Genomic DNA, 14,820 nt, shown 5'->3' with positions numbered 1-14,820 from the left:
CTCCTACCTTTGACTCTGTGCAGAGACGTAGTCAGCTTCCCAGTACTGAAGAAAGAGGAATACTAGATTCCACTGCTCTTAGATGGGTTTCGAAAGTTGGAAGATATAATGTACAAAATGTATTAGATACATTTATGCAATGGAACGAACTGACACAACGATATGTGTTCGATGAAATGTGTTTCCTTCTACGTGAGGAATTGGAAGAGGATGACCCTGAATCAAATCTAGGAGAATTAATTAATGTTCAGAAAGAGTTTGCTACAGGTATGATAGTTGGACAAAATATAAAAGAAGCGATGGAACTGGTTCTAAGTTATAGATCCGACTCATCCCTTCTTTCACCGAGAGAGTTAGAGAAACGTAGTACGAAACGAAATCGTCAATATCCAATGAGAGAGGTTCCACCAATTTGGCGCGAAGCTGTGCAAGCTAATGCACCGCTTGGTATTGCAGCCGCTCCGGCCCAATTCCAGAGAGTATGGATACATATTCCATGGAAGCGAGCTGAAGTATTAGCAGTAAAACAGGCTTTGCCAGATCCGCGTAAAAATCCTGCAGGGTACTACAAAGAGTTAGCTCAAACAGTTGACGCTTGTGTATTAAATTTAACTGACATAGATCTGCTGTTTGGTAATGTAGTACCGCAACCAATTTGGGCTAAAATTCGTAAAGAGAATCATCCAGTTGCCCTAGGTGGTGACTGGGCAGCTATAATTGCAGCGGATGGTCAACAAATAGGTGGTTCCAAACCTGAACCTTTAATTGCTAATTTGCCTGGTAGAATAATCGATTTAATGAAAACCTTGATGCCAGCATTGCGCGTTAACTGGGACAAATTGTCCGCGTGCAAACAAAAGAAAGACGAAAGCGTCTCCGACTTTTTCACAAGATTCGAGGAGACTTTCGTGGATCATAGTGGTCAGGATATGAGCACAGAAGGAGGCCAGAGATTATTTGTCGATAAATTTGTGCACAATCTGTTGCCAGAACTTAGTAGTAAATTAAAGAATTCTGAAAGTGCGTGGGCTGTCTCTACGACTGCGCAAATACTTGCGACTGCTCAGTACTATGAAAATAGGGATAAAGAAGAGAAGGAAAAATCAGATAAAAAGACGAAAGATTTAAAAACTAAAGTACTTTTACAACAAGCTTATCCGCCTCGCATGAATCAAACTAATATGCAGCAGGGGTCATATCAAAGAACGGATTATAACTTTCAAAGGCCACAATACCAGTGGAATCAATGTGCTTATTGCAAAAAGGAAGGTCATTACAAAAGTGAGTGTCCAGTTCGAACACAAAATAATGATGCGGCAGCTCAGAGAGGTCGTGGTAGTTCTATGCAAAACTCTAGAGGTCGAGGACGAGGTGCTATGCCTCCACAGACAAGTGATCGCCCCTCTAATTATTTCGACCAGCGAAATGGACAATCTGCCCAACAGAATAGGTCTCCACAGTATCATGTTGAAGACTATTATGAAGCTAGTGAGGAAGGTCAGCAAAGTGAATACTAGGACAGCCATGGACAAAGAGAGGGAGTAGTATCCGTACCAGTAGATCAGAGTGGGCCTTATGTCGCAGTAGCAACATCAGGTATAGTCGAACCGTTTCTGTTGGATACTGGTGCAGCAAAAAGTTCTATCATACATGCAAAACTCCCTGGCGCACCTTTGTCTGGCTCAACAAACGTTTCAGTAGGTTTTTCGGGCGCCCCTGTTCACAACCCTGTTTCTGGTCCTTTGTCTATTTCTGTTGGACCCCGTCAATTGAAAGCACCCCTGATTTTGACGACAGGTTGTAACGAAAATCTGCTTGGTTTAGACTTGTTAAAACGCCTGTACGCGACATTGTACTGTTCTCCAGCGGGAGTACAGCTTACGTTGGGTAAAAGAATCATCTCCCCGATGTACTTGTCGATGGATGCGCTCCCACCAGAGCTGCGTTCACTCCCTGATACTCTTTGGGCGACTGGTCCTAATGATGTAGGTCTATTGGAAATTCCACCATATGCAGTAACTTTGAAAGCAAATGTCAAACTTCCACGAATTCCACAATACAGAATCTCTAGTGAAGGTGAGCGTGCGCTCCTACTGATAGTACAGGACCTGATCAAGAAAGATGTTGTAGAAGAGACTAGAGGTAATGTCTGTAATAGTCCGGTACTGCCTATTTTGAAACGAACTGACCCTACAAAGCCTCCAGTATATAGGTTCGTAATTGATCTTAGAGAGGTTAATAAAATTGTGATCCCACAGTTTCCTGTGGTACCAGACATTACTGCATTGTTAACGTTGATTCCCGCTACAGCAGCATGGTTTTCAGTTGTCGACTTGAAAAATGCCTTTTTCAGCATTCCGATAGCCGAGGAAAGCAGAGATATTTTCGGTTTTTCTCTAGGAGGACGAAGTTTTAGATTTAAACGCGCTCCACAAGGTTATTGTGAAAGCCCATCCATTTACAGTCAAGCATTAAAAAGTCAGTTAGATTCCTTCGTACTTCCTCGTGGTTCTGCTTTAGTACAGTATGTCGATGATCTTCTAGTGGCTGCCGATGACAAGGAAACTTGCAAAACAGCTACGATTTCTTTATTGCATCACTTGTCAGATTTAAATCACAAGGTGTCACCTTCAAAAATGCAATACTGCTGCCAAGAAGTGACCTACCTAGGTCATCTCTTGTCAAAGGAGGGAAGGAAGTTGACCCCAGAGAGAATAAAAGCAATTACACAGATGAATGTTCCTAGCACGCAGAGAGAAGTGCGTGCCTTTTTGGGTATTACCTCCTATTGTAGGCAATGGATCCCAAATTTTTCTCTTTTAGCAAAACCATTAGTAGCCTTGACTAAGAAAGGTGTTCCGAGTCCGGTACCATGGTCTGTTGAATGTCAGCAGAGTTTTTCTGAGTTACGAAATGCACTGTGTTCAGCACCTGTATTGGGTACACCCGACTACAGTAAGCCATTTACGCTCTATGTCCACGAGAGAGAAGGTTGTGCATTGAGTGTTTTGACGCAGAAATTTGGTGATAAACAACGCCCTTGTGCGTATTTTTCATCAACATTAGATCCAGTAGCTAGAGCATTGCCTAGTTGCTTGAGAGCTACAGCCGCAGCTTCCATTCGACAATCTGCTGGTTTAGTAATGAACAACATGCTAGTAGTTATGGTTCCTCATGCTGTGGATACACTCATGAACCGAACCAAGACGCAACACCTTACCAGTGCTAGATTATCAGGCTATGAACTGACACTATTAGCTAGTCATATTCAGATCAAAAGATGCAATGTATTGAATCCAGCAACATTGTTGCCGACTAGCCAAGAGTCGAGTGATTCCGAACCACACGACTGTTGTTTCAGAACTGAGGAAGAAACAAAAGGACGAATCGATCTAAAAAATACTCCGTTGTCAGATCCAGATGGCACGTTGTATGTTGATGGGTCTTGCTTCAAATTGGAGAATGGTGATGTGACTGCTGCCTATGCCGTAACGACTTTGAGTACGATTGTGGAGACTGCAAGAGTGAGTCAGAATTCTGCCCAGGCTGCAGAATTGATCGCGCTAACAAGAGCGTGCGTTTTAGCTAAGGGAAAGAGAGTGAATGTGTTCACAGATAGTCAGTACGCGTTCGGCGTGGCCCATAGTTTTGGCCGTTTGTGGAAAGAAAGAGGTTTCATTACGTCCCATGGGACTAAGATTCAACATGGTCAGCTAGTTAATGACTTGTTGGAATCTCTAACCTTACCTACTGAAGTTGCGATTGTGAAATGCAGTGCTCATAAAGCAATCACGGATGATGTTGGTCGTGGGAATGCTTTTGCTGATGAGATCGCAAAACAGACAGCTAGAAATATGATGAGTAGAATGTATGTTGCAACGTCTGCAAGATGGATTTCTGAGTCTGGAATGTGTGAAGACACAGTGGAAAGCGTGAAGGAAATTCAGAAAGAGGCGACTGAGGAGGAAAAACGTGCATGGAGAGAGAGCACGGGTAAATTGGACTCGAGTGGGTGTTGGATTGATTTGTCGGAACAACAGCGTTGGATGTTGCCTGATGCGTATGTGCTTGCAGTAGTGACGATGGCGCATGGAACAGCGCACATCAGTTCAAAAGGGATTTGTAAGATGTTGGCTCCGGTCTGGAAGAACGACGGAATTAGTAAGTGTGCAGAGAGAGTGGTGAGAAATTGTATGGTATGCTTGATGCATAATCCTGGCAAGGGAATCCCCACACCTGCAGGTCACTTCGCTCCTCCTTCCTGCCCTTTTGAAGTGATCCAGCTAGACTTCATTCACATGGACCGTTGTAATAACCTGAAATACGTCCTAGTGGTAGTTTGTGCTTTTTCCAGATGGATCGAAGCATACCCACTGAAGGACAATACTGCCTTATCCACTGCCAAAATTCTTCTTAAAGAATACTTCCCCCGATACGGAATGCCACGGATTGTATGGTCAGATAACGGAAGTGAGTTCGTAGGGAAAGTTATGCAGAGTGTGTGTGCCGGCCTAGGGATTAGGCAAAAATTCCATAGTGCGAATCATCCCCAGTCCGCAGGTTTAGTCGAGGGTTACAATGGCACCCTTAAACTGAAACTCGCTAAGATACAAGCATCCACGGGTTTGTCCTGGCCAGATGCATTGCCTTTGGCTTTGCTATCAACAAGAGCAACTGTACATTCTAGAGTAGGGCTTAGTCCTTACGAAATAGTTTTCGGTCGTCCTGCAAATGTTTGGGGGGTACCTAGACCGAAAGAATTTAAGCAGCTGGAATACCCAATGTTAATTGATTACCTTTTCGACTTGACTGCTAAATTGAGTCTTATTCACCAACAGGTTTTCGACGCATTGCCAAAGCCACCGGAGAGTCCAGGCCATCAGCTGAAACCGGGTGATCAGGTGGTCATCCGAAATTTTGCAAGAACGAAAAATCTTCAGCCCAGATTTATTGGCCCTTTCCAGGTCCTGTTAGCAACGAGAACTGCTATTCGTGTGGCCGGAAGGAAACATTGGATCCACACGACACACGCTAAACGTGTGCCTCTGCCACTTCCTTACGACAACTGGGTAAAGAAAGGAATCGGTGCCTCTGAAACGGAACGAGTCCCCAGGTTCATACCTTTCAGCGATGCAGAACTGATCACGGATTCACCAAATTCTGACTCTCCTCCTGAAACTGCTCTTTTGAACCCTGAACATTTGCCTTCTGCACCAAAAGAACATTTGCCATCTGCGAACGTGAACATTGCAACGCCAGCTGAAAATACATTGTTTCCAGATCAGACAGCTCCTGCAAAACTGAGATACAACTTACGTTCTCGCGATATGGACAAATAAAGCAGAAAACTGCCTATTTTCAGATTTGCATTTTCTATACATTGCCTCCAGCCAGGAAGTTTGCTAATACTTTGTATTGTTTCTTTTTGTTTTAAAATTGCCTTGCCGTCTGGGTAGCCGTAGGGTCGTGGCTGTGTGCCTAGTTGAATCTGCAGGGGTCTGACACAAGGTCGATCTTTCTGTTAGTTCTGGGAACTCCCAGGGCTGATAGAGGCATTTTCATCTACGTACACATCATCAGTGGTCGCGAACGGTCGTAGAAGATGGAGCTTCCTGAGCTACAACGAGAAAATGTAATTTATGTTCGCAGAAATAGACTGTACAGAATACTACACAGCAAATGCTTTCTAATGCAATGTGCAGTTCCATTTTTAATTGTTTTGATGACGCTGGTGGGTGGAATCGTCTTTGGCGTACATTTGATTTTTGTGCCAATAGCTACAGTACCTCCCCTTGATCCTACTACTTCTACGGTTTCTTCTATGCATTCTTTTCACTCATTTCCTGAACACGAACAAGCTCGACGCTCAGAATTTATTAATAATACATTTGTACAGCTCTTGCATCAACACCAACTGATAGTTAATACTACAAACTGCTGGGTGTGTGGCTTGATACCTCACACTATGGATAAAGGCATTCCCTATCTAGTCTTGCCTTTTAGCTATAATGGATCATTTCAGGCCTTTCAGACCATTTTTTCATATGCCCTTGAGACCTATCCTCCGCGTCCACCACGGTCCACTAAATACAACTCAGCCAACAAAGCTTTAGTCCAGGGAATTATTGATATGATTAAAGACGTCAATAATACTCCATCTTATCCTAGAGATGAATTACTGGTGTATCTTAGTTGGAACTCTACAGAGTATCGCCTTAGTTTGGGAGAAAGCAAGCGTAAAAGCTCCACTTCAGTTTGGGTCGTGCCTCACCGAGGTCAGGTCTGTTTGCAAGGAAATGGGAGAAATCCGAGAGCTCAGCTAGGGAAGAGTGAGTGCGTTGAGACTTACGTATTTCCGTCTAACTCCTCCCCTGCCTTTCTGACTGCTAGGGGTACCTACTTCATTTGTCAGGACAGAGCATATACATGGCTGCCTGCTGACTTTTCAGGTTCATGTTATATTGCTCGATTGTTACCCCCGACATACACTGCTTCTTCAGATTATCATAAACCCAGATTAGCAAGAGGTGTCTTCAGCAAGGAAGATACCGCTGGTCAAGAAGCTGGAGACTTCTTCAAAGGTTTCCTTCCGTTTTGGGGGCCTATGGCCAATAGTAGAAATCTTCGCCAACTAACACGGGTAGTTGAATCTACTATTACGGAAACTGCAGGTGCCCTTAGTAACTTAACAGCTGAGCTTCAGGCGGATCGTCTCATGACGTTGCAGAATCGTATGGTTCTAGACGTAATACTTGCAGATCGAGGTGGGGTATGCAGAATGATCCAATCGAGCTGCTGTGTCTTTATTCCTAATAATGCTCCAACAGTCTATGAAGCAATCTCTAAGCTACACAAGATTTCCGACTCTATACACGTAGAGAAGGGAAACTGGTCCTTCATGGAGTGGTTTTGGACTCTGGTATCAGCGTGGGGATGGAAGGTTCTGATGGTTATTGGTGTCATCCTAGTATTTCTGTTCTCGTGCTGTCTTATTATCCAGTGTGGTCCCGCTCTGTGTAGTCTCTGCGCTGCAACCTGTTTCAGGAAACCACCTGCATTAGGAGAAAAGGCACGAGGCAGGATGATGATACAACGACATGTCGCTGACCTAATGAGCATTGAAATGGACTCTGACTCTGATATAGACTGAGTAATTGCCTATGTAAGGGCAAAAGGAGGGTCTGAGGTTCCGTGACGATTTTTACTCGTGTTTGTAACATTGTCGTAAATACATAATTTTGGTATCGGTGAACCGCAAATGATCCATTTAGTATATCCTGGTGTTTTCGCTATGCTACGAGCAAGAGCACTCCTGTTACCAACACATTTGTGATCTACCCATGGCATCCATCTTAGAACACGGAAGCCATTTTGTATTCCTTGCCCTCACATAGTCAATGGACACGCAATGACCTCTTTTCATTAAAGGACACGTAGGCTTTGGCCGGCGATTCACCTTGCAAGTGACACGTGCACCTTAGGCCAGCAACGCTGTGGCAGCATGACTCGGCAAGAGCTGCCTCCCCAGCCTGAGGCCAGTCCTGCTATACTGGTTCTTGTGTTCGTTGGCCTGATCATGATTAGGCGGCCGAAGCTGGTAACCGTGCCCATTTACGACCCACAAACATTTCTTATCCTGTCTTTCTATCTTCCACACCTGGCTCTGCTCCTTTCCTTCTGGGCCTTTAGTAGGGGGTGGTAACGAAATTTACGATGAGGCGGTCCGGGTCTTGAATGAAGAATTGACATGGGATTATGATGGACTAGTGGGAACCCCTCATTTGTAATGTTTTGACATCAGATACTGTTGACGATTCCTGTGCAACGCCAAATATTTATTGTATAAGACACGAATGTTTAGAACTGTGGTAACATGTAAAGAATTTGCCTGAAGCCCAATATTTAGTATATAAGGAACAACCCTCTTTGTACAAATCGAACAGGCTCCTAGATACTGCCCATGTGTAGTTTCTGTGACTTCTGTGTCCCTGCAGTAATAAACCTTTGGTCTTTGACGCCACCATCGAGAAGCCCGTGTTTCTGTTTATTTGTGTACCAAGACAGGTTGAACTCCGGGGTCTTCGGGTGTTGTCCCTGACACCTCTGGACGGAACCAAAAAGTCCAAAACTCCACCTCCACACATCTACAAGGGAGCCCTCACTTATGATATCTGTCAGTGCCTGATGCGCTTGCGGGTGCATGGGCCTGGAGGCGCCTTGTCTATCAATCGCATCATCATTAAAGTCACCTCCCCATATGACAGTGGAACAGCCAGCAACATCAATCTTGGCCCAAATCTCCCTGAAGAACTCCGGGTCATCCACATTCGGACCGTATACGGCAACCATTACAACCTCCTTGCCCAGTAAGACCCCGTGTAAAATAATATACCTCCCGGCATCATCCATCAGTGCTGAAGTTTCCCTCCAATCCACGCCTCGGCGAATGAGGATAGCCACCCCCCTGGCATAGTTGGAGTAAATGGCTGAGTATACAGATCCCCACCTGGAGTGCTTAAGCCTGGGGGAGCAGGAGGAGTTGATATGTGTTTCTTGTAAGAAACAAATATCTATGTTGTGTCTAGTTAGGTAGCTGTGCATAAGTCTGGATTTTCTGTGGTCGCCTAAGCCTCTAATGTTCCATGTTAGGAGTCGGGTCACCTCCATTGAGAATGGCTATCGAGCGCGCGTCCTCTCACCACCCGGCCCACCATGCGCATTTTGATAACCAACGGTACATGCTGACTGTAAGGCATCCAATAATACACCAAAGAACACCTAACCCAATCCCACCCTCCACCCACGCCAACCCCCCAAACAGGTTGTGCCAAGACCCCCCCTAACGCGCCAAGTATAAACAAACAAAGGGCGCTAAAACTGTAGAACAGTTGCTTTGTGGGAGACACCCCTCGGAGGCGTGGCATCTCGAGCATACACCCCTGTTCACACAGGGTGGCTGCATTAGATAGGCTATTTCTACAAGTAACAATACAGGAGAAAAAACATTACGCATCTTCACAGCCAGTCGCATGCGGCATCACACAGTATCAATATGGGAACACAGTGGTATGTGCGAGTGCCAAAGTATACAGTCATTCAAACCAGGCCATGGCCGACTGGTAAATTGTGTCGCTGCGGGTCAACCACTCAATCATTGTCACTTAAATGGCTTGCAGACTCAGTCCCAGTCTCTGATCTCCTCCCCGATCTTGCATATGTGTTTTGCAAATTTCAAAGCGGATCCCGCATCCAGGAAGTGATGGGTCGTGCCATCGTGCACAACCCAAAGCTTGGCTGGGTACATGAGGGAGTAAGGGATCTGTGCTTGGAGCAGTAACTTTTTAGCAGGCAGAAACTCCTTGCGTGCAGCTTGAACCCGGGGTGTGAAGTCGGGGAAAAAGGATATGGCGTTTCCCTTGTGCGTTATTTTCCCCTTTTCTCTAGCCAGTCTTAATATGAGGTCTCTGTCTTGGTAGTTTAACAGCTTGGCTAGTATCGGTCTCGGCGGGGTCCCCAGAGGTGGCTTATTCCCCAGTGTTCTGTGGGCCCTTTCCACAGTGAAGACAGAGGACAGGTTAGGATCAAAAAGTTCATGCAGGAGATCGGTCACAAACGTCTCCATTTTCCCCATCGACGTCGTCTCTGGAATGCCCGTGATTTGGACATTGCATCTGCGGGACCGCGCTTCAAGGTCATCTGCTTTGGCACAGAGTGTGTCTATCCTCTTCTCCAGGGTGCTTATATGGGCCTTGGTCTCCTGCCAGAATTCGCAGCACTCCGTGTGCCTATTCTCTAGACCATCAATGCGCGTTTCATGGGTGGCCACCTGTGGTCTAACATTATCCAGCTGGGCCGCCATGCTGTCAAGTTTCGCGTCAATACTTTTCAAGCTGGACCTTACCTCCAGAAGCAGTGCGGTCACATCAATGTCTTGGGAGGATTCTGTAGTCGGTCCTCCAGTCACATCATCATCTTGTTCCGCCCGTTTGGACGTTTTCTTCTGCTCAAACGTGAGCCTCGGTTGGCGCGGGTCGCCCTTCCCCATGGCCCACGTGTAGGAGACAGCTGTGTGAAAATAGCGGGCAGGGCAGGATGGTCCAACACGCTCCAGCCCACAGTGAGTGCGCGGGCAAGGGGGGAGCGCGAAGCACAAAGGCCGCAGATCTGGAGAGGCCCGGCTCAGGCCCGGCCCGCAAGGCCCAATCAAATATTTTGTCCCTCACAGCAGGGTCTATGTAAGTCCCAAGCCACCACTAGGAAAGACACCCAGCACTCGGCGATCCGGGGGTTCACAAGGGCGTGCAGGCCAGGCCCTTCAAATGCGCGCAGTCCCGGTGATGGGCAGAGCAACTCTGGCAGCCAGCGATCAGTAACATAGCGGCCCCTCGGGCCCGCCGCCACACCAACACAATGAGTAGGGAGCGCTACCACCCTCTTGGGGAGTCCAAGCTTCCAGGCAGGCAGGGGTACAGGAATGCAGCGCACGTGACCAGTGCCCCCGTGCGCTACAGGATTGAAGGGAGTTAGGGGCGTCGCTGGTATCCACGGGGGCCGTGACTAACAGGGCCCGGTCTGCAGCGTCCCTTCCAACAGTGTTCAGGCCCAGCCTAAGATGGCGGCCGCCCACGCTGTCTCTCCGTCCGGCCGAGGCCGCCCCGGTCCCCGGAGACGTTACAGGCCCACACTGCGTTTCGTTCACAAGTGTTCTGTCCGGTGATATGCCAGAGCCTTACCCCGCCAGAGGCGATGCGAGCGATGGGGGTCCCGCTGGTCTCAGCGCCGGTCAGCTCGTTAGGCCCGCGGCGCCGCGCCCTCAGGGCCGTCGGGCCACTCAGCGTGGTTCACTCGGCGGGGACGGCGGAGTTCGCAGTAGGATGTTGCGAGCGTCCCGCGATGCCGGTCTTTCGGTCGAGTTCGCCCCAGACCCTCCGCCACTGATGCGCACTGGTTAGAAGTGCGTGTGTCCCGAAATAGCAGGATTAATACAGGATTTTGGATGCAGCCGGCGGAGCTCACTTGTTAGGCGGCCATCTCGCTGCTCGTCCGGCCACGCCCCCAATAAAATAATACACTTAACATAATTTTCAATTAATCAATTAATACAAATTAATTACCAATTAATAAAATGTAATTACCAATTAATATTTAATTAACAATAATATAATTATCAATACCAATTTGTGAAAATAAATGATTACTTAATTACAATTAAATTACTTCCCACCCTATTCCCCGATAAACCCACAACTTGCTACAGAACTAAAACGCAATTTAAAAAAATATATATTTAATAATTATTATATAATTTACTATAATTAAATTACTTCTCACCCCATTCCCCTATAAACCCACAACCCGCTACAGAACTTAAACGCAAAAATTAATTAAATTAATTTATAATTCCTAAAAATTCATAATTAATTTAGTGTAATTAAATTACTTCCCAACCTATTCCCCTATAAACCCACAACCTGCTACGGTACTAAAACACAAAATTAACTTAAAAAAACATTATTAACATATACAAATTGTATACATATATTTTAAAACCAGTAGAACACTTAACAAAACACATACAACACATACATATTAAATACATAATAAAATACATAAGAATAATATAAATATTGATATTAGTAACATCGATATATTTCACATCGATATATTTCACATCGATATTACTAACTTTGATATTACTTACATTGATATAAAAAAATGATATTACTTACCTTAGGTTTCGATATTCTTAACATCGATATTCTTAACATCTATATGCTGTCCATTCGAAATTGTCATCTCGATATTAGTGCAGGTCGATATTTAATTTTCAATATTTTGACTGCCCACCCCTCACACATACATTCAAGGCACTACACAACTTAGGTTATGACCTATCAGGAGGACGGGCATCCTCTTTCATCACTCATAAAGCATGGAACGCCATTCTACTCCACATTAGATCTGCCACCTCTGTTCTTGAATTGCACAAGAAACTTAAGACCTGGCTTTTCAATTAACCTGTCCTCCCTACGCAGGGCTAGACATGCACATCTCCTTAGTGCAAAGATACCTTCGTAGGTGACAGTCCACTTTATAAATACACATAATATAATGTAACAACTTACCAACATTCCCGGAAATAGCTTTATGGACAATACACATTGCCTTGAATCCAATTCTTTCCTGAATGGGAAGCCAGTGCAATGTAGTAAGGACTGGCTTGGCTGAACTACGTTTGGGGTTATTTATTAATAGGCGGGCTGCACAGTTCTGAACAATCTATAGTCTCTTAGTGGTGCCTTGTGGCGCTCCCAAGTAGACTGCATTCGCACAATCCAGCCGAGAGAGTAGGCAAATTATGTGGCATAATGCATTACATATTTGTTAGTTTGCCTCATTATTTTGGCATTTATAGACATTTTAACACTATCTGGGCAAATGTTTCATCTGATTAGTACCACTTTGACACAGATACCGAAAGAAGCAGCAGACCAGTCAACCTTTGCGAAGGGCCGTCCACCCGAGGCAGCACGTGTTGGTGCGTTTCAGTAACTTTGATCAGTTTGAGATAGAAACTATTTTTTTATTGCTAAAATCTACAGATCATGCAATAGGTGATGGAATATGTGGCATATGCACCAAATCCATAATCATGCACAAATCGCTGTGGCTGCAATATCTCATAATTCCAGTGACCGTGCTTAATAGCTATGGCTTTGCTCTGTGTTTGTCACCTTGCGCAACACAAAGTTGATTGCTACAGTCTACTGCATGGAATATTACATCGGAGATTCCGTTTCTTTCTCATAACTTTACTTATGAAGCACTGCAAAGGCTAGCTCAAGAGTAGTAACAGTTTCCAAAGGCATTTACATGAACATCTATGCGTACAAATGACTCTACAGACACTTAGGGGTCTATTATAATGGCGAGCGGATCTCTACCGCCCATATGCCGGTGGCGATCCGCCTGCCATTATTCACCACCCGCCTCTCATTTCCCCCATATTAAGATGGCGGGGGGACCCCGGCGGACGGAAAGGCCGTCCCCCGGTTTTCCACCTGTCAAACAGGGGACCGGGCGGAAAAGGGGCTTGATATGGTGGCTGTGTCTGCAAGACACTACCATCCATATCAAGATGCAGGCGTTGCCGCCATGGAACGGCATGGGGAGTCTGCATGTGGGGGCCCGTTGCGGGCCCCCAGGGTGTTGTGGGCTGCACATGGGGGTGTGCCATTTGCATGCACAACGTTTCAGGCACCGTGCGGTGCCTGCCATGTTGTGCATGCAAATGCACAATGTGCAGCCACAGTATTGTGGCTGCTCATTGTGGCGGCATATCGTGGCTCCACAGTATTGTGCCCTGCACACAGGCATAGCAGGGCACATGCTGGCCACATGCCATCATATGTAGGAATAGAAACTCTTAAATGGAAATTATAGATACTGATATCCCATCACAACAGTGTTGACAAATACTGTCCTAATTTAGCAACCTTCAGGTGTATTCATTCCATGGACTTCATGCAAATTATAAAACAATTTTGTATAAAAACTGTCCCGTTTCGGGTCGTTGACCGTAAGATATTTTAAGTATTTATTTAATTGTAGAGCACCGTATATCACCTCTTCATTTGACTAATAATTCCACCTGCGAGCAGTGATGCACTATGGCCCTTGTCATGGGTGACTGCATTACCGATATATGGTTTTCCCGTTCCAGAAGTTATCAATACTGCAGATTTTAGTAATGACGTGCGGAAGAACACCCGTGGTGATCAGTCAGTTTGCGATGTGCAGTCCACTCATTTATAGCCTAGGTATTTGAGAAGCCGAACTCACCGAAGAATGCTCGCATGTAAAGGCGCCGATCACTCTAAAATGGCGCCAGCCATTCCTCAGCCATACCTCCTTCGCCACCACGGCTCCAATCAAGGGTTTCTTCGCTTAAATGAATGCACAAATACAATCGACCTATTTTGTGTGCAGTCAGCTCTTCAGAGTCAAAACTTTCTCTTTGGGTTGATACTTTTCCAACCTTAAACTAATCCTTCGTCCTTCTCTTAGCAATACTGTGATCCTGGTCAAACGGCGGCGCCGCATGGGTGCTATGGACACTTAAGCAAGTACAGTCGCCCCATTAGCCCTAGTTTAGTAGAGACATACATACGTTTTCTGTCGGACTTACACAAAGGTGTGTTTATTCTTCTGCTGATGTGCAGTGGTCCTTGCTTCCTGGGAGCTCCTGTGTGTCCTGGGTGACAGATAGTGCCTGGTTGGTGTCGCGTTGACTGCGAGACGACCTTTATTCTCCGGACTGGTGGGTGCAATGTTGTGACTGTGCTGTGCCAGGGCTCTTCCGCTCTGCACGTCTCATGTGGTTTATTCTCAGCTTGCTTCGCCCTCGGCTCTCAAAACCACCGCCTGATGCGTTTATTTTACAGTGTGAACTCGGAGTGCTGTGGAAACCCAAAGAGTTCACACTTTCGTGGTCTGTGGGCTTTTGTCTCCGGTACTCCCACCAGCCAGACCGGGACAGCACCAAGGGGTGGAAAAAACGCCCGGGTAGCAACTTCCCACGCTTGAACACCTTTAAATGAGATCTGTCCCCCTTTTATCCCACGTTTGACTGACACTTCCCCAGTGAATTTTAATGTGTTTGTGATGCAATGAAAGTCTGTGTCGCCGAAGTATGTTTCATTGTTGTAACTTCTGTTAATAGATTGTGAATTCTTCACCATGGAGTTTGAAGCATATTTTACCAAATTCGTGCAGCAGAAGGTGTGTCAACTATCAAAAAACAAGCTGTCTCTATTCTGA

At 45.8% G+C, this 14,820-nt stretch overlaps 1 protein-coding gene across 1 annotated transcript in view; it reads right to left on the bottom strand.

The window, feature by feature from the left end:
- The window catches only part of LOC144769635 (uncharacterized), an 846,940-nt gene extending 832,607 nt beyond the window's left edge, over positions 1-14,333 (bottom strand). The window contains exon 1 of the mRNA XM_078653809.1: positions 14,189-14,333. The gene's annotated coding sequence lies outside the window, so the exon portion shown is untranslated. The remainder of the gene's footprint in view (positions 1-14,188) is intronic.
- Positions 14,334-14,820: the final 487 nt, after the last annotated feature.

This window comes from Lissotriton helveticus, chromosome 7, assembly GCF_964261635.1.
Source record: "Lissotriton helveticus chromosome 7, aLisHel1.1, whole genome shotgun sequence".
Classification (NCBI taxonomy): Eukaryota; Metazoa; Chordata; class Amphibia; order Caudata; family Salamandridae; genus Lissotriton; species Lissotriton helveticus.
The sequence above is the reverse complement of the archived record's forward strand: the minus strand, read 5'-3'. Positions and strand labels throughout refer to the sequence as shown.